This window comes from Oncorhynchus kisutch, linkage group LG27, assembly GCF_002021735.2.
Source record: "Oncorhynchus kisutch isolate 150728-3 linkage group LG27, Okis_V2, whole genome shotgun sequence".
In the NCBI taxonomy this organism is placed as follows: domain Eukaryota; kingdom Metazoa; phylum Chordata; class Actinopteri; order Salmoniformes; family Salmonidae; genus Oncorhynchus; species Oncorhynchus kisutch.
In genome coordinates, this window is record NC_034200.2 from 33,282,019 (window position 1) to 33,302,923 (window position 20,905).

General features: G+C 40.2%; 1 long non-coding RNA gene across 2 annotated transcripts; it reads right to left on the reverse strand.

Moving 5' to 3' along the window:
* Positions 1 to 7,190: 7,190 nt before the first annotated feature.
* Positions 7,191 to 20,674, reverse strand: LOC109872351 (uncharacterized). Of its 2 annotated transcripts, none has more exons than XR_004205774.1 (3): positions 20,364 to 20,674; positions 9,051 to 9,150; positions 7,191 to 8,926 (listed from the first exon to the last, which is right to left on the reverse strand). It is a non-coding gene; the product is annotated as an uncharacterized LOC109872351 (long non-coding RNA). The 2 variants fall into 2 exon arrangements; XR_002252448.2 differs by lacking the exon at positions 20,364 to 20,674 and adding an exon at positions 11,952 to 12,212.
* Positions 20,675 to 20,905: the final 231 nt, after the last annotated feature.

Consider the following 20,905-nt stretch of genomic DNA (forward strand, 5'->3'; position numbering starts at 1 on the left):
TCAGATGATGTGATGGCAGGTAGCCCAATGCACGTAGGTGTTGGAGGTGGACGGTTGTCAAAAACTGTTGCTGAAAAACAGCAAGTGAGAAAACGAGGGTAAGTTCTTATATCCCACCCCGTTCTTATATGCCACCCATGTTAGCAGTTCAGAACAATTGCATGGTGATGATTGCAAGGTGTTCCGATATCTTTTTCAACTGTCCCATTATCTGGTATTAATGTCCATTCTAGAATGCCCTTTTAGCCAATCAGACATGAGTATTCATCAATGCTGTTATATAAATATAAAGAATGACACTCGAATTGAAAATCATTAAACGAAATAGGGATTTATATCAGCCTAATCGAGGAGTAGATTACATCACACATTCCAGTGTTTAAACTTGTAATGCGGCTGCATGGGATTTCTATTAATGCAACTCAGTGCATCCAATGGCAATCTCCACAGTAAGTATAACACTGCAATGATATGTTATGCGTTTGACGCTTACTGCGGGTTAATGCTGATCTGATTGAATCCTGGCCTTAGTTGAATATCTTGAGCAATTTATGGCCAAGAATTGATCCATTCCTCCATGTCTTGTTTATGTGCGCAAAACTCAAAGAGACACAATCGCAAACCTCAGAGAGACACAATATTGCACACCTCAGAGAGACACAGTATCCACACCTCAGAGAGACACAGTATCCACACCTCAGAGAGAAACAGTATCCACACATCAGAGAGACACAATATCGCACACCTAAGAGAGACACAGTATCCACACCTCAGAGAGACACAGTATCCACACCTCAGAGAGACACAGTATCCACACCCCAGAGAGACACTATCTACACCTCAGAGAGACACAGTCTCCACACCTCAGAGAGACACAGTATTCACACCTCAGAGAGACACAATATCACACAACTAAGAGAGACACCTGTTTTGTCGTTGATTTCTCCAGTCTAAATGAACCTTCAATGTACCTTCACTTTATATATATTGCCAACATATATTACCGCACTTATGACATAAAAGGGAATAATACTGTGACAATTATGATAATGCCCTTTTAGTGTAATAGCTGTTTGAAAAGACCACCTGAAATTTCTGCCTGTTTTAGTGAGATGGAGTTTTGGCCTTCCATGGTGACCTCAACATGGTTAATAGACCAATAGGAAAGAGTGTTCCAAACCTCTCTGCAAATAACAGCAAGTTTTCTGTTTTCCCCTCCTGACTCAGACCACTCCCAGACAGTCCTAGCAAAATTCTTGCTTGAGAAATTGCCATTTGTTTGTATTCAATTAAAATGGTCAAAAGTAATCACAGTAAGGTACTTAATTGTTACTCAGAAATAATTTGGTATTGATAATAGTGTATAAAGTGTGTGTCGAACGTTGATTTATCTTGACATTAGACTACTTTTGATGTTTTGAAAACATCTAATATCTTGCGATGCTCTGCCTAAGTTTATAACCCACCAGGTGGCACCATGGTGACTGAACAAGAGACTGTGTTCCATTTCAAATTAAGTGATTTTACATCTGTGTGAATTACTTTTCAAAGGAAGCACATTTTGTAATTGAACCCAGCCTCTGTCCCAATTGTGGAAACAGCTTTTCTTAATCTTTCCAACCTATGATTCCAACATTTCTGACTTCTACTCTTTCTTCCACATGTTGGAACAAAGTCCTGATTTTTGATGGCTTGATTCCAAGACTCTTCTCTAGACCAGGTCTTTCCAGCCCTGTTCCTGGAGAGCTACCATTTTGTAGGTTTTCACTCCTACCCTAATCTGATGCACCTGGTTCTAATAATGCACTGGTTGATAAAGCTGAATCATGTAAATTACAACTGTGGTTGGAGTGATCCTACAGGAGGGTGGCTCTCCAGGAACAGGGTTAGAGTGATCCTACAGGAGGGAGGCTCTCCAGGAACAGGGTTGGAGGGATCCTACAGGAGAGTGGCTCTCCAGGAACAGGGTTGGAGTGATCCTACAGGAGAGTGGTTCTCCAGGAACAGGGTTGGAGGGATCCTACAGGAGAGTGGCTCTCCAGGAACAGGGTTGGAGGGATCCTACAGGAGAGTGGCTCTCCAGGAACAGGGTTGGAGGGATCCTACAGGAGGGTGGCTCTCCAGGAACAGGGTTGGAGTGATACTACAGGAGGGAGGCTCTCCAGGAACAGGGTTGGAGTGATACTACAGGAGGGTGGCTCTCCAGGAACAGGGTTGGAGGGATCCTACAGGAGGGTGGCTCTCCAGGAACAGGGTTGGAGTTATCCTACAGGAGGGTGGCTCTCTAGGAACAGGGTTTGAGTGATCCTACAGGAGGGTGGCTCTCCAGGAACAGGGTTGGAGTGATCATACAGGAGGGTGGTTCTCCAGGAACAGGGTTGGAGGGATCCTACAGGAGAGTGGCTCTCCAGGAACAGGGTTGGAGTGATCCTACAGGAGAGTGGCTCTCCAGGAACAGGGTTGGAGGGATCCTACAGGAGGGTGGATCTCCAGGAACAGGGTTGGAGTGATCCTAGAGGAGAGTGGCTCTCCAGGAACAGGGTTGGAGGGATCCTACAGGAGAGTGGCTCTCCAGGAACAGGGTTGGAGGGATCCTACAGGAGAGTGGCTCTCCAGGAACAGGGTTGGAGGGATCCTACAGGAGGGTGGCTCTCCAGGAACAGGGTTGGAGTGATACTACAGGAGGGAGGCTCTCCAGGAACAGGGTTGGAGTGATACTACAGGAGGGTGGCTCTCCAGGAACAGGGTTGGAGGGATCCTACAGGAGGGTGGCTCTCCAGGAACAGGGTTGGAGGGATCCTACAGGAGGGTGGCTCTCCAGGAACAGGGTTGGAGTGATACTACAGGAGGGAGGCTCTCCAGGAACAGGGTTGGAGTGATACTACAGGAGGGTGGCTCTCTAGGAACAGGGTTTGAGTGATCCTACAGGAGGGTGGCTCTCCAGGAACAGGGTTGGAGTGATCATACAGGAGGGTGGTTCTCCAGGAACAGGGTTGGAGGGATCCTACAGGAGAGTGGCTCTCCAGGAACAGGGTTGGAGTGATCCTACAGGAGAGTGGCTCTCCAGGAACAGGGTTGGAGTGATCCTACAGGAGAGTGGCTCTCCAGGAACAGGGTTGGAGGGATCCTACAGGAGGGTGGATCTCCAGGAACAGGGTTGGAGTGATCCTAGAGGAGAGTGGCTCTCCAGGAACAGGGTTGGAGGGATCCTACAGGAGAGTGGCTCTCCAGGAACAGGGTTGGAGGGATCCTACAGGAGAGTGGCTCTCCAGGAACAGGGTTGGAGGGATCCTACAGGAGAGTGGCTCTCCAGGAACAGGGTTGGAGGGATCCTACAGGAGGGAGGCTTTCCATGAACAGGGTTGGAGTGATCCTACAGGAGGGTGGCTCTCCAGGAACAGGGTTGGAGTGATCCTACAGGAGGGAGGCTCTCCAGGAACAGGGTTGGAGCCCTGCTCTAGACTCTCCCATGTAGGCAGGCACACACACACACACACACACACACACACACACACACACACACACACACACACACACACACACACACACACACACAGTTCCTTCCAAGAGAGCATGACACTCCAACACATGACCCCTACAAGCCGTGTAACAGCCAACAAAGCTGCCATTCATTTCCATAAACACATGTACCCCTTATTTATAGAACTGTTCCAAGTCCAGGCCTGACGCACAATCTGGGGATGCCCACAAAGCCTCCTAATACAGTTAACAGTCAGGTCATTTGAACTTGACCTCAGACTGGCTTGAAATGACATGTGTTTTATGTAATCGCTAAAGGACCAGGGCTTATCCAAATCTACAGCACTGTTATGGTACTGCATCACTACTAGATCTTGCGAACATCCACTCATCAATTCTGCTCGTGACACGGTGACCTGATTTAATCTTGAGCAGTTTGACGCTCTGTTATTCAGGCACTAATTTTGCCATTTGAACCCAAATTCACTTTGTACTCATCTCGTGAATGGAGCTATCACAGTTCAATGGGCTCTTCCACCTGTTCGATAACTTTTCTCCCACAGGAGCTTTGTTGAACAAAAAAGTTTGTGAACAGTCATTCGATTGGATGATAAAAATTTAATTGTATTTAACCAGGTAAACTAAAGGTGAAATAAGTATTTAAGACAAACGGTTGATTTTGAACTGAAAAATACAAAGTTGTTCTTATTATACTTTATTTGGGTCAAATAATTAATCCACCTGGCCTTAAGAGATCGTGGGGATTGACTTAATTTCTCTCTGTTTATCACAAGACAATAACTAGCAGCGTCATCCTACCACTTCCACCAGATGTCATCGTTTTTTTGTATTCTCCACAAGTTCACATTGTCGACATGCCTGTTTCAACAACAACAACAGCAGCAACAGAATTGTGGGTTTTGAACAACAGGAAATGTCATGCCGATTTAAGTCTAGGAGAAATAATACGCTCACACTCATAGTAATGACTGGTTACAAAACCATTCTCATACCCCACAGATGAGCTGAGTTCATATTTCAGAAACCTCTAGCTTATTACATGTCATGTGATTGTATCTGGTTTCTCTCTGGAGTAACCTGACACACTACTAGACTGTGGAATTCACTCTACGTGAGGAAGTTCCTAATTTGTATTCTGCACTACTGGACTGTAGTATTTAATCTAAGTGCCATAACAATCAGTTCATGGGTTTCGAACCAGTCTTTATTATCAATCAATAATTTTGCACAATCACTTTTTTTTAAGGAGTGGTAGTGGAGAGTCACTCTCCTTCTGTATATTTTTATGCTTTATTGATAGACAAAGTATTCAGACCCCTTGACTTTTTCCACATTTTGTTACGTTAAAGCCTTATTGTAAAGTGGACTAAATCAAATAAAGATCCTCATCAATCTACACACAATACCCCATAATGGCAAAACGAAAAAACGTTTTTAGACATTTTAAAACCAGAAATACCTTATTTACATAAGTATTCAGTCCCTTTACTGTGTGACTTGAAATTGAGCTCAGGTGCATCCTGTTTCCATTGATCATCCTTGAGATGTTTCTACAACTTGATCCACCAGTCGTAAATTTAATTGATTGCACATCATTTGGAAAGGCACACACCTGTCTATAAAAGGTCCCACAGTTGACAGTGCATGTCAGAGCAAAAATGAAGCAATGAGGTTGAAGGAATTGTCTGTAGAGCTCCAAGAAAGGATTGTGTCAATGCACAAATCTGGGGAAGGGTACCAAAAAATGTCTGCAGCATTGAAGGTCCCCAAGACCGCAGTGGCCTCCCTCATTCTTAAATGGAAGAAGTGTGAAACCACCAGTACTCTTCCTAGAGCTGGCTGCCTGACCAAACTGAGCAATCGGGGGAGAATGGCCTTGGTCAGGGAGGTGACCAAGAACTCAATGATCACTCTGACAGAACTCCAGAGTTCCTTCCAGAAGGACAACCATCTCTGTAGCACTCCACCAATCAGGCCTTTATGGTAGAGTGTCCAGACGGAAGCCACTCCTCAGTAAAAGGCACATGACAGCACGCTTGGAGTTTGCCAAAAGGCACCTAAAGACTCTCAGACCATTAGACACTGGTCTGATGAAACCAAGATTGAACTCTTTGGCCTGAATACCAAGCGTCACATCTGGAGGAAACCTGGCACCATCCCTACGATGAAGAATCGTGGTGGCAGCATCATGCTGTGGGGATGTTTTTCAGCGGCAGGGATTGGAAGACTAGTCAGGATCGAGGGAAGGATGAACAGAGCAAAGTAGAGAGAGAGATCCTGCTCAGGATGTCAGGTTGGGTCAAAGGTTCACCTTCCAACAGGACAATGACCCTAAACACACAGGCGAGACAGCGGGTAAGTCTCTGAATGTGCGATGCCTTATGGGACTCACGATCACGGCCAGTTGTGATACAGCCTGGGATCGCACCAGGGTCTGTAGTGACGTCTCTAGCACTGCAGTGCCTTAGACCGTTGCGCCACTCGGGAGCTCCTGCAAACATTTCTAAAAACCTGTTTTTGTCATAATGGGGTATTGTGTGTAGATTGATGAAGGGGGAAAAAAGCAATTTAATCCATTTTAGAATAAGGTCCATAATGTAACCAACATTTGGAAAAAGTCAAGGGGTCTGAATACTTTCTGAATGCACTGTATGTGAAGGGAAGACACAAAGAGAAGGGAGCACACAGGGATTGGGACCCCGGTCTCCGGCAGGGAGTCTTATATGTGCATAGAGCCGGGAGTGTTACCATTGGACCACAGCTCCCCACACAATCACTTCTTTCACGTGGAAATGTCTACATTTAGTTACACCTAGAAACATCTATATGTTTTTGCTTTTGTCAAACCGTGTATTTATTTGGAGGAAAGGCCAAACCAATGTTATTGAGTTACCAATTTTGAAATGAGGAGAAAACCATTGGACTTGTTTGATTTCTCGCCAGGCAAAGATGCCAGATCAACATCAGTTGTTTTTTTTATTGACATTTATTGACATTAAGTCAACGTGATATACATTTTTTTTCTCGAGTGGGATGTTTTCTACATAGCATCAACCAAGTTGCTCAACCAAGGAAAGGTACTTGAACCCCAGGTTCTATGTGCATGCTTAGAAATGTTTCTGAGAGTATACATTGTGCACATGGAGAGATTATGCCGTGGCGCAGTCAGTACTTTGCACCGGCCTCTGCTGAACTTCAAATTTATGTTAGCTCATGCCTGTATTAAAGCGGCAATAAGCAACTGAAACAATAGCAAAGCATACTCCCCACACCTGTTTTGATAAAAAGCTGAGGGATGTGGCTGGAGAAATGTTACCAGTCTGAAATTCATAGACAGCTATGGCTGCAAGGACTGGCTATCCATGATATCAAAATTATAGATTATAGACACATTTTGTGGGACACGCTGTATATTGTAAATTTCGACTGCACGACAGACCACACATCATTTAATATCCAACTTTTTATCTATTTTTTGGAACAAAAGTAAACGGATATATCTGGTAATTGAACAAAATATTAAGGTGGTCAATAACTGGGGACCGTATGCCGATAATACGGGATGTATTGTTTTTTTGCTAAACCACTTATCAAAAAGCTGATAGCATGTTTGACATTTCAGTGGAAATACTAACAGCTAACCCGTTAGCTAGCATTTTTACAACACCAATAATCACAAAACAAGATAACACTGTTGAAGGTAATATATTTATTCAACACTGTTGACCATGCCGATAATACGGGGTGCTACGCTATATTGTTTGTTTACATTTCAACAAACAATATAGTTCTCTGCTGCCAATGACTGGAACGAATTGCAAAAATCACTAACTTTAAGCATCAGCTATCATAGCAGCTTACAGATCATTGCACCTGTACATAGCCCATCTGTAAATAGCCCATCCAACTACCTCATCCCCATGTTGTTATTTATTTTATTTATATATTTTTTTGCTCCTTTGTACCCCAGTATCTCTACTTGCACATTCATCTTCTGCACATCTATCACTCCAGTGTTTATTTGCGAAAAGTAAGTAAACAATCTTATATTTTGGGTTCTGATGGGATATTACAGTTTAACTAAGTTCATGAGTTCAATATGTTATATTCTTCAAGAATCAATCGGTACATATAATTATTTTACAAGTCTATAAATTGATGTAGCAACTGCAGATTGCTAGATAAAACAGCTGAAAGTTCACTCGATACGGATAGCATGTGATATATCATAGGGAAAATCGTAAATTTGTATGGTTTAACTGATTGCCAGATTTACTAGGAATTTTAATTGAGTCACAGTCTGCCTCTTGCATCATGAGGCATTAAAGGCAAACTGCATGTGTTTCTTCCGGTGCTCACTAAGAAATGCAGCGGCCATTATTGAATCCCAAACAAGAGTTGTCTTTCTGGGTGTGGTTTAATGTGGGTGTTTCTTGGGTGTGTCTTTGCCATTCATTTACAACAAACAAACAAGGGTAGTAGTGAGTAACTTAGTGACAGTGAGGAAAGCTGAGCTAGCTTTGCTATGGAGAGAAGTTCTGAAGTTGAAGACTTGTCCCCTCCTGAGTGACCTGCCATCTCAAGATGATCTGCTGATTCAGTTCTATGTGTAGGCTAAAGCCTGCGCTGACGTTGTGTTTAGCCAATCTGACAGAAGCTAGCTAGCTAGCATTGCTTGGGGATAGCTACAGCTGGCTATCCATCTAGCTAGCTGAAATTTCTCTGACAAATCACAGCTATACCAAGATAGCAAGAAGTTACCAGTGTCTGGAATGTGTGTCATGAGACACACCTTCTACAACACCTTGCTACAAAAATAGCTTCCAACTTGAAGTTTTGTCACGTCATGTAACCCCCTGATCACATGTTACTGTGAATCGATACCAACAACTGCCAGTTGATTACCTGGTCTTCAGTCAGCTCAGCTGTCAACACAGTTTTCTATAACTGGCTTGTTTTGTCTTGTCTCTCCTTATGTCCACTGTTAGATCTTTCCCTAATATACCTACAGGTGTAGGCTACATGTGGACATTGCACAACACAGGAGGCTGCTGAGGGGAGAACAGCTCATAATAATGGCCAAAATGTAGTGAATGGAATTTCACCAAACACATGGAAACCATGTGTTCAATGTATACTGAACAAAAATATAAACGCAACATGCAACAATTTCAACGATTTTACACAGTTACAGTTCATATAAGGAAATCAGTCAATTGAAATAAATTCATTTGGCCCGAATCTATGGATTTCTCATGACTGGGCAGGGGCCCACCCATTGGGGAGCCAGGCCTAGTCAATCATAATACATTTTTTAAAGACAGACACAATCCTCTCAGAAACACTCCACTCTCCCCCAGACATCTGTATAAACCTGTCTTTTAGTCAGGGGACTCCATGACAAACCACCTCTCCTGTCCTCCATCTGTAGAAAAACAAGGTAGAGTTGGTACACACAGCACTGATTACATTATCAGTGGTTGTTAGCTATATTCCAGGACAGACAAGTGATAGTATTTTGACCTATGACCAGATCAAAAGTGACCAACCTGAAGTGGGACTGGTGTCTGGCCACGTACTTCCTCAGCCTTCTGTTCCTGATATGGTAGGGGTGTTCCCACGACACTGCCGATCAGCAAATCCACCAAACTGTTAAAATAGAGAGACTCATAAAATCATCATTGTGTAGTAAAACCATGAAAAGTAGTGCACCTAAGCTGAGACCTGGTGTTTGGAGTTTTTTTTCATGTAAACCCAATGTAAGTGTTATGATACACTGAATATATTTCAAAACAGAATGGATGTACTCTGAAACAGCCAAAGTGGTTATTCAATGTGAGTCATTGAGTTTTTAAGAGAGTGGTGTGAAAACACTGGTTGGTGTTTCAGTGCATGTTGTGTTTGGCTGCAGCCTTTTACATGTTTTGGCAGACTGTCTCTCATATAATGAAATGTTTTTAAATTGCAAATGGTTTAAAGCATAAATATTGATTGATTATAAATATTGATTTGATTTTCTGTCAATATTTTAATTAACATTTTAAATAATGTTAATATTTTTTTTCCTAGGGTAGACTTTGGCACTAATTATAGGCTACAGTTGCCAGGCAACTTTGTGAGATTATAAATAATGTTACAATCAAAATGTTCAGGGCCACACTACCGGTCAAAGGTTTTAGAACACCTACTTCTTTATTTTTACTATTTTCCACAGAATAATAATGAAGACATTAAAACTATGAAATATTACATGGAATCATGTAGTTATCAAAAAAGTGTTAAACAAATCAAAATCTAATTTATATTTAATATAATTTATATTTATACTTCAAATAACCACCCTTTGCCTTGATGACAGCTTTGCACACTCTTGGCATTCTTTCAATCTCAACTAGCTTCACCTGGAATGCTTTTCCAACAGTATTGAAGGAGTTCCCACATATGCTAAGCACATTGTTGGCTGCTTTTCCTTCACTCTGCGGTCCGACTCATCCCAAACCATCTCAATTTGGTTGTGGTCAGGGGATTATGGAGGCCAGGTCATCTGATGGAGTGCTGCAAAGCACCATCACACCTCCTCCTCCATGCTTCATTGTCGGAACCACACATGAGGAGATCATCTGTTCGCCTACTCTACATCTCATAAAGACACAGCGGTTGGAACCAAAAATCACAAATTTGGACTCATCAGACCAAACGACAGATTTCCACCGGTCTAATGTCCATTTCTATAGGGCTATCTTCTGTATACCACCCCTACCTTGTCACAACACAACTGATTGGCTCAAATGCATTAAGAAGGAAAGAAATTCCACAAATGAACTTTTAACAAGGCACACCTGTGAATTGAAATTACTTCCAGGTGACTACCTCATGAAGCTGGTTGAGAGAATGCCAAAAGCTGTGCAAAGCTGTCATCAAGGCAAAGGGTGACTACTTTTAAGAATCTCAAATATCAAATATATTTTGATTTGTTTAACACTTTTTTGGTTACTACATGATTCCATGTGTTATTTCATAGTTTTGATACCTTACATACAGATCTTTCTAAATATAAAAATGTCTATCAATGTAAAAATGTTTAAGACCTTTTAATGTTTTGTCGTTTTATAATTTGCAAATAGAATATAAAGCATTTGAAGCTTCAATCATATCTTGAAAAAGTAATTTTATACTTATTAATTATTATCCTGGACAAACGTATTCATTTATAATTTCACAAAACATTTTTTTCTCATGTCCTTTTGTTTGAACATAATACTGTACATTTGACCTTTTAGAATTACCGATGAGTTTATCAACACACCATATAAGAGCAGGGAATATACAAAAAGAGGAGGAACTCCCATTTACAGTATTTGGAAACTCCAGAAGAAGGGATCTAATTCTGCACTAGACAGGATTCAAAACAGCATCATAGTGTTTAGGAGCTTTAGAGAGAGGAAGCAACACCAAAAGAGAAGGGATTTAATTCTGCACTAGACAGGATTCAAAACACTGTAATAATGTTTTCAAGCTTTTCCGGGTTAGTGCTCCCAGTCTTTGGCAAGATGTTGCACAACTCTTGACTATTTGGTGTTACAACACACCATGTCATGTTTCATAACACCTCAGGATGAATATTTCTTAAATCTGGCCCAATACCATCCCAACCATGTGTTTCAATACTCAAGTAAAGTTCAAGGAAAACCTCACCCATTTGATTCATTAGTCCATTGTTGATATAGTCCCAAAATATTTTGCTTGTCAGCAATCAAGTTTTCAAGATATGTAACTTTCAAAATACAGAAATATATATATTGTTGAAAGAGTTTTTGGATGGAGTTTTCCTTTTAAGGTTTTGTCTCGTTTAACTCAGTTGCCACTAGTTTTAGTTTTACAAAGCACCTAATTTTTGAAATGCATGTTTTGTAAGTAGTGTTGCTGAATGCTTGCTGCCACATATTTGTAGCATGTTAGCTAAAAAGACTGGTACTCAGGCTAGACAAGTACCATCCTTCATTTATTTTTACCATAGAAAATACACAATAGATTGTTTAAGAGAACAGGGATGTTGTTTTAGCACTAGTAGCAGATGAAGCCCCCAAATGCTAGATAGCTAGTGCTAACCAACCTTGATCATGACTCCCAATTCCATTACAGTAAAGGCAGAAAACCGCCAAGGACTGAGTTATTGAGAGCAAGTACTAACCCAAACAACATGCGGATTCTCATAAAAGTAGATTGCTACCTAACTTCCAAATCTGGTTAAGTTATCAATATCTTTGTCGGAGGGATCTTCTTAGCTAACCAGTTCCAGTGAAAAATGTATTGATAGTATGCCAGCTAACGTTACATCTAATCGTCAGTTGCAACGTTGGCTATGCAAATTTCCTCTATATGATTTTACACATTAGCCAGAGGCTATGTACTTATCTAGTTAAATCACAGTATCATAGCTAGCTACTCACCACAGGCCAGTCACAGTCATCATGTCGTACGTTTGTTATATGTAATCCATTCTTTGCCATATTGGTGAATGCATTAGAACTTTGCACCAACTTTACGGAAGTCCATTTTCACTCCTATGCCAAGCAAGTGTGTGTGCGTTGCAGACTTGAAAACATGTCCACAACACATGACAGCTGGGGCCGGACCACATCTTGTTGTCTCTGGGCAATTGGACATCATTGGCAAAAGCTGGCATGTCAGTAATCCATACCCCACCCATACATACACGTTGTGACACATTCAGTTACAAATCTCGTTTTGGACAATACTGATTTTATGAACAAAATTATCCTATTTACACTTTGTATTCAATTTGTAAATTTTAATTAATGTTTCTGACTCATATTGATGCCCCACGGGCTGTTTATAACCAGAGAAGTTGGTTCTAGTAGGCAGTTCCCCTTTGAAACTTCTTATGGATCAAATCCCGATGGTGGGATCGATTTGACAACATACGGTGAAATGGCAGAGCGCAAAATTAAAATTAAATTATTAGAAATATTTCACTTTCATACAATCACAAATGCAATACACCAAAATAAAGCTTAACTTCTTGTTAATCCAGCCACCGTGTCAGATTTCCAAAAGGCTTTACGGCGAAAGCAAACCATGCTATTATCTGAGGACAGCACCCCATCATACAAACACATGACAATCATAATTCAACCCACCAGGCGCAACACAAAACTCAGAAATAACAATATAATTAATGCCTTACCTTTGAAGATCTTCTTCTGTTGGCACTCCAATATGTCCCGTAAACATCACAAATGGTCCTTTTGTTTGATTCATTCCGTTGTTATATCCCCAAAATGTCCATTTATTTGGCGCATTTGATTCAGAAAAACACCGGTTCCAACCCGCCCAACATGACTACAAATTATCTAATGAATTACCTGTAATCTTGGTCCAAACATTTCAAACAACTTTCCTAATCTAACTTTAGGTATTTTAAAACGTAAATAATCAATAACATTTAAGATGGGATAAACTGTGTTCAATAGCAGATCAAATCAAAGTGGAGTGATCTTCAGGTTGTGCGCCTCAGGTCTTGCGCCTCAAACAAAAGATTCCACTAGGCTCAACTCCCAGAAAGGCTACTTCTTCATTACGCAAAGGAAAAACATCAACCAATTTCTAAAGATTGTTGACATCTAGTGGAAGCCATAGGAACTGCAATCATATTTATATTAAAACGGGCTTGCCATAAAAACCTAATGGAAAACAGATTGACCTAAAAAAAAAAATCCCCTGGTTGGATTGTGCTCGGGGTTTCGCCTGCCAAAACAATTCTGTTATACTCACAGACATTATTCAAACAGTTTTAGAAACTTCAGAGTGTTTTCTATCCAAATCTACTAATAATATGCATATCCTAGCTTTAGGCCTGAGTAGCATGCAGTTTACTTTGTTGTACCTAGTGTATATGCTCTGCTTTTTGCTGAATGAAAGGTCAAATAAAGAGTGTTTAAAAGTATTTCTCAGAGTTTCACATGTTAATTATTTAACAATACTTCACATGCCTGCAATTACATCTGTTGTTGTTATTTGAGGGGGAGGGGGGTTATGATAAGCCAAGAAAGTTGTACTCAGCTATTATTTGAGACATTTCTAGGTCATATTCTTCAAAACAACAAGTTGAAATAGATGAACTATTACAGCTGCTCAAACAGTTTCTTAACCACAGGAGAACAGTTGATCACCTTGAGGCAATATGTGAACGCTCCACAGGTATGCAGAGCCTATAGGCGTGGCATTTCACATGACATGTGCACACATGGAGATATACAGTGTGGTTTTACCCTCATATATATCAAATGAATGCCTGTCTGTAGATCTCCTGAGGACACGATCAATGCAGGTTAAAAGGCTAAAAAGTTAAATCCATATAGATTGCATATGGCATATCATGAATAAATATCATTTATCTTTACCATATCTTTTTAATGGCTATAGTAACTGTTAAAGACAGTTGAACATGAAACCTTGTGCAATATTTTAAAAGGCCTCCTGGCATTCTGCATTACGTAATGATACACTATCATGTACATTTTTGGTGTGCCTGTTGCTCTGTATTATTATTATTATTGTTATTGTAAATGCCCAGCATTCTGTCTTTTAAGGTAAAGCATTACTTTACAGCTCAGTTTAATTCTTAAATCATAAATAATAAGGTTTTGAAGTATCTGCCTTATAGCTAGGAGATATAAGAAAGCTCAGGAAATATGTAAATATCTATATTTTTTTACTAGATTGACACAATAGACTCTAGGGGGTTTTAAGCTGGTACTTAATTGTTATTACCATGGTAACAATGGATACGTTCTGGTACTTACCTCAAACTCAAATATATTTGCTTATCTCAAAGAAACCAAAATGTAATTACAATGCAATATTAGGTCATGTAATTACGTAGTAACTACCTGGTACACAAAGTTCTGTAAAAGAAAAAGAAGAAAAAGAAGAAGCATTACCAAGAAAAAAAGAAAAAAATCTGACCTACATTGAGGATTCATGAGGTTCTTTTTCATTGAGAGAATTTAACAACATATCACTTTCAAATGGATGCAATAATTCTGTCATCCTGGCCAATTTTGTAAAGCTCTGAAGCTTTGGACTTTTTTACCTTCATACTATCCGTAATGAATGAGCGGGTGTTTTGCAAACATGACCTTTGACCTCTGTCAGGTAACTATGCACCTAGGTAAAGTTTGTGAGATGGGGCATGTAGATACTTTCAAATATCTACAGTTCAAGGGTGGAGCAGGGAAGCTCTCTCACAGAGCTCAAACTGGTTTCAAACAAATATACTTTCAGACCAACACAACAGACTATACGGTGCATTCAAAAAGTATTCAGACCCCTTGACTTTTTCCACATTTTGTTACGTTACATTCTAAGGTGGATTAAATGGTTTTTTCCCCCTCAACAATCTACACACAATACCCCATAATGACAAAGCAAAAACAGTTTTAATAATATATTTGAGCAAATATAAAAATAAACTGAAATATCACATTTACATAAGTGTTCAGACCCTTTACTCAGTACTTTGTTGAAGCACCTTTGGCAGCAATTACAGCCTCAAGTCTTCTTGGGTATGATGCTACAAGCTTGGCACACCTGTATTTGGGGAGTTTCTCCCATTCTTTTATGCAGATCCTCTCAAGGTCTGTCAGGTTGGATGGGGAGTGTTGATGCACGGCTATGTTCAAGTCTCTCCAGAGATGTTCAAGTCCGGGCTCTGGCTGGGCCACTCAAGGACATTCAGAGACTTGTCACAAAGCCACTCCTGCGTTGTCTTGGCTGTGTGCTTAGGGTTGTTGTCCTGTTGGAAGTTGAACCTTCACCTCAGTCTGAGGTCCTGAGCACTCTGGAGCAGGTTTTCATCAAGGATCTCCCTGTACTCTACTTCGTTCTTCATTCTCTCAATCCTGACTAGTCTCCCAGCCCCTGCCGCTGAAAAACATCCCCACAGCATAATGATGCCACCACCATGCTTCACCTTAGGGGTGGTGTCAGGTTTCTTCCAGATGTGACGCTTGGCATTCAAGCCAAAGAGTTCAATCTTGTTTCAGAGAATCTTGTTTCTCATGGTCTGAGAGTCTTTAGGTGACTTTGGCAAACTACAAGCGGGCTGTCATGTGCCGTTTACTGAGGAGTGGCTTCCGTCTGGCCACTCTACCATAAAGGCCTGATTGGTGGAGTGCTGCAGAGATGGTTGTCCTTCTAGAAGGTTCTCCCATCTCCATAAAGGAACTCTGGAGCTCTGTCAGAGTGACCATCGGGGATCTTGGTCACCTCCCTAACCAAGGCCCTTCTCCCCTGATCGCTCAGTTTGGCTAGGTGGTCAGCTCTAGGAAGAGTCTTGGTGGTTCCAAACTTCTTCCATTTAAGAATGATGGAGGCCACTGTGTAGTTGTGGACCTTCAATGCTGCAGAAATGTTTTGCTACCCTTCCCCAGATCTGTGCCTCGACACAATCCTGTCTCGGAGATCTAGGGACAATTCCTTCGACCTCATGGCTTGGTTTTTGCTCTGACATGCACTGTCAACTGTGGGGACTTATATAGATAGGCGTGTGCCTTTCTAAATCATGTCCAATCAATTGAATTTACCACAGGTGGCACAATTAAGTTTTAGAAACATCTCAAGTACGATCAATGGAAACAGGATGCACCATGCTCGATTTCGAGTCTCATAGCAAATGGTCACAATACTTATGTAAATAAGGTATTTTATTTTTTATACATTTGCAAACATTTCCAAAAATTGTGTGTAGATTGATGAGGATTTCTTTTTAAATCCATTTTAGAATAAGGATGTAACGTAACGAACTGTGGAAAAAGTAAATCGGTCTGAATACTTTCCGAAGGAGCTGTAAATCTTGACATGTCAATCTGGTAAATACACCACTCTCTTACCATAGTAGCTAGTAGCTTTATGTCACTTTAGTACTGTTGTTCCTAATCCAGAATATCCTGAGGCAATAATGTGTTTGCCTCCCTCAACAATGTCTACAGAGAATTATACATTTTTATGTAATCAAAACAGAGATGGGCCTATGGAATTTTGTTGTAAAATTTACAGTATGCTCATTTTTTGATAACATCTACTTTTGCTGCCTTGTGTTTTTGTCAATCTGAACCTTTGACCTTGAAGTGCTTGAACATTCTCCTTGACGTCACAACCAATTTAGAAAGACTTTGTCTTGTCTAAACTACACTAAGTCCATGACCATAAAAGACCATTATAAACACATTGTATATTCTATTTGTATGAACATAATGTACATGATGTAATGTCATGATGAGATGTTTCCTGCATTGTGATAGAAGATATGTGGTTAGTGGCAGACAAAACTAGCCTCATCCTTTAACATGCTTCTCTTTGGAACTGCTAATGTTTTTTTTTTTTACATACCAACAATGTTACAACCCTCTTACATCATGCCTCAAATAGACACTAAACAACACCAACAAGAATTGATTTCAAGATACAGGAAACTGCATATTTTCAGCTGTCTAGTAGCCCTACTTTGATGAGCATTAAGAAAAACAAGTTTCTCACACTCAACATTGACTGATTCCTCTTATGTTGTCTGAGACAAAATCAATTTGTCTCTTGCATACGTTTAACTTCAAGTGTATTTTTCATTGGCCTGACTCTCTGTACATTAAGGTTTAGCTCATACTCTGATATAGGAATGGAAGAGGCCAGAAGATGAACAGTTCTGGTGCATGTTCATCTTGCAGCTCTCAGGAAAGATGGCTGCCTCGCTGTCACTGTGGTGAGTGGGAGGAAGACAAAACAACTGCACACCAGTGGGACTTTGAAACCTCACAAACCCTGACTATTGGTCTTTTGCTTGAGTAAGTATTTACCACAAGCTGTGTATGTATGGGTTTCTTCTTGCCCATGTTCAATTATACCAAAGTCTCGAAAGAATGCTGCTAAGATGAATAAACCACATGATGTTTCAACCACTAAAGATAAGCGAGGACAACATAGGCCTTTGGAGGAGACATCACGTCCTAGAAATATAACTATCAGTTACCATAGTCGCCTAAACCTCTTTACCCTTTGTTTATGTATGTAAGTTTGAGAACAGCTGGAGGAGATGTTCCCACTTCAAATGCTTTAATTAAAATATTATTGTTTTAATCCCTTGACTTATTACGTACAGAGTAGCATTTCATTTAAGATTTCAGCTGGTGTTTGTTATTAACTAAGCAAGTATGTAGTAACAATTAATATTTTGCTGTTACTTGCTTTAAAAAATCATCCAAAATGATTTCAAATTGATTATGAAGCTCAACAAGGTCACTTAGTCACTTAAAGAGGATTTGAACATGATGCGCGAAAAATGCTAATATCAGTCCCAAGACTTGAATGGGTTTTGTGCCACAAATGCTAGAACATTAGCATCTGGAAACAGTGCCAGGGACACGAAACCAAAGCATGGATTGCTGTCATAGCTTGTCCATAGACTGCTTACAGGGTAAGGAAACCAATATGTAATTTTGTAATTTGAGTGAACTATCCCTTTAATTACAGGTAGGATATGGTAAGTAATAATATTTCTTTTAATAAGAAACAAGAATCATCATTATGAAATGAACCTTTTACATGGCTATAACATTTCCTCTACCATCTCAGCCACATCATTGTGATGTTTTGCCAAACTTGCCAAGGTTAGTTACCACACTCCCTCCTAGATTAGCCTACTCAAGAATCATAATATAGATTAGAATGCAGATAAAATTGCCAACCCAACTTTTCACAAATGTTTTAGAACTCATAGCTAGAATTGCATCAGTGTCATATGTTGCATATGGCTTCTTGAATTAGCTCTGTTTTATAGAATGAGGAAGCATGTTCGGCATCCCTTTGGTCTTCGTTTCTCTCCATTTGACCAAAAATGAAATCTCTGAGATTCTGGAGTGAGGCAATAGTGGCTTAAACAGACAGCATAAATATCTGATTAAAAAGGCACTATTGTATTGTATGTAAGTATCTTATAATGGGATGTCTGGGTTGGCCATGTGTTATTTCATGTATTAATTATATTGTATTTAATGTATACAAATATGTCAATATTTTCCTGTTATTAGGCTATTTGCTTATCCGAATAGATTGATTTTAGTATTTTACTTTACAAATACCAATAAGCACTACTTTGCAACAAGCATTTACTTTACAATAAGCATTTACTTTGCAACAAGCATTTACTTTACAATAAGCATTTACTTTGCAACAAGCATTTACTTTACAATAAGCATTATTGTACTTTTTTTCTATTATCATTATGTCACAATGTGTCATAATGCATGTTGTTCAACTAAACATGTTATAGGGCTTTCATTACTAATAAAGTTAACACATTTCAAAATGACAACTGAGTTAGACCAACGTGATCTAAAAGCCACAGTTGTTGCTGCAGTTGTCACTCACACATGTGAAGATTTGGAGATTTATCTAGAGGATGTGGTGTCCAAGAGCTGATTTAGAGAGAAAACATTGCTGTTTTCATGCCTGTTCCACGTCAACAACAAACATCAGAGAAGAAATAGAATATTGCGAAGAGCAAAGCTTCTGAATCAGCATTAGGTGCTATCTGAAAGTCAGACACACTCACTCACTCACTCACTCACACTCACTCACTCACTCACACACTCACTCACTCACTCACTCACTCACTCACTCACTCACACACACACAATGTTACTTCATTTCAAGTATATATTGTAGCTTACGAAACAGTGATTTCAAGCAAGTAAGGTTCACTACAGATGGGGGCTACACAATGAGAATATCACCTTTGTTAACATTTTGCCTGGCACCTTAATAGGTTAGGCTACTCAAGTTCAACCAGTGGAGGCTGCTGAGGAGAGGACGGCTAATAATAATGGCTGGAATAGAGTCAATGGAATGGTATCAAACGTGGATTCCATGTGGTCAAATCCATTCAAATGTATTTATAGAGCCCTTCTTACATCAGCTGATATCTCAAGGTGCTGTACAGAAACCCAGCCTAAAACCCCAAACAGCTAGCAATGTAGGGGTAGAAGCACGGTGGCCAGGAAAAACTCCCTAGAAAGGCCGAACCGTAGAGAGGAACCAGGCTATGAGGGGTGGCCAGTCCTCTTCTGGCTGTGCCGGGTGGAGATTATAGAACATGGCCAAGATGTTCAAATGTTCATAAATGACCAGCAGGGTCAAATAATAATAATCACAGTAGTTGTCGAGGGTGCAACAGGTCAGCACATCAGGAGTAAATGTCAGTTGGCTTTTCATAGCCGATCATTGAGAGTATCTCTACCGCTCCTGCTGTCTCTAGAGAGTTGAAAACAGCAGGTCTGGGACAGGTAGCACGTCCGGTAAATGATACCATTCAATTGACTCCATTCCAGGAATTACTATGAGCCTTCCTCCCCTCAGCAGCTTCCACTGAGTTGAATAGATGAAATAGCATAAACACAGGTGAAAGTTCACACCTCATTTAGTGGTTCAAGCTGCCTACTGGACAGGCTATTGTCCTTTAAAGGGATGATTTAAATATTTGTGTCCCTATCTCTTGATTGACTGAGGGTGCAAGGGGATAATGTCAACAACTCATGTAAAAGTACCAGTAAATAACCAGGATTAAGTCAATAAAGTAAATAATAAATAATTAAATAATACATAGATAAATCACACAGAGCCGTGCGCATTACTATAGCGCATAAACCATTGCTGCCGTTGGAGCTCTTGCGCAAGAGTTTTACGCACGCCTTTAGGTGGATATTTCTGGAAAGGTAATTCTTCACAACATATTTTTGGCAGCGCTTACTATTAACGATTACTATAAACACAGAGTCCAATTAACTTACAACGTTTGACATTGCTTGCCATTGTGGTGCTTTTCTATTTCCAAAGTCTAGCGTGCGCAACCATCAACGATTATAACGTTCATTATTGAGTCCCCCAAAATACAAAATTAATGTAATCACTCGCACTTTCACACAAAAGCGCACGGAAAATGTTTTAAAATCCCAGGTCGATAGCTGAACATGACGAAGTCAACAAAGTCAGGTCTGACGATGTTCGTCCACAATTATTAGTGGTAGGATTACGCGTAAAAGTAAAAACAAGTATCTAACAACAAGCCACCCATCGCCTGATTTATAGATCAAATGCTCATGCGCAGTCCGTGCTCGTGTCTAGCCTCGTGAACGAGCTCAAATTCTTCGAGGTCTACATAATGGTCAGGTGACCTTGTATTTTGACAGTTCCACTTTAGAGGGAGAATAGAGCAAGAATAAAATAGTTGTCATAGTTCAAATCCATATCACCGTTTATTTTCGAATCTGAATCAATTGTATATTGTGTGTAATTTACTATCTAAATTGAATATCCAAATATATTTCCTGTA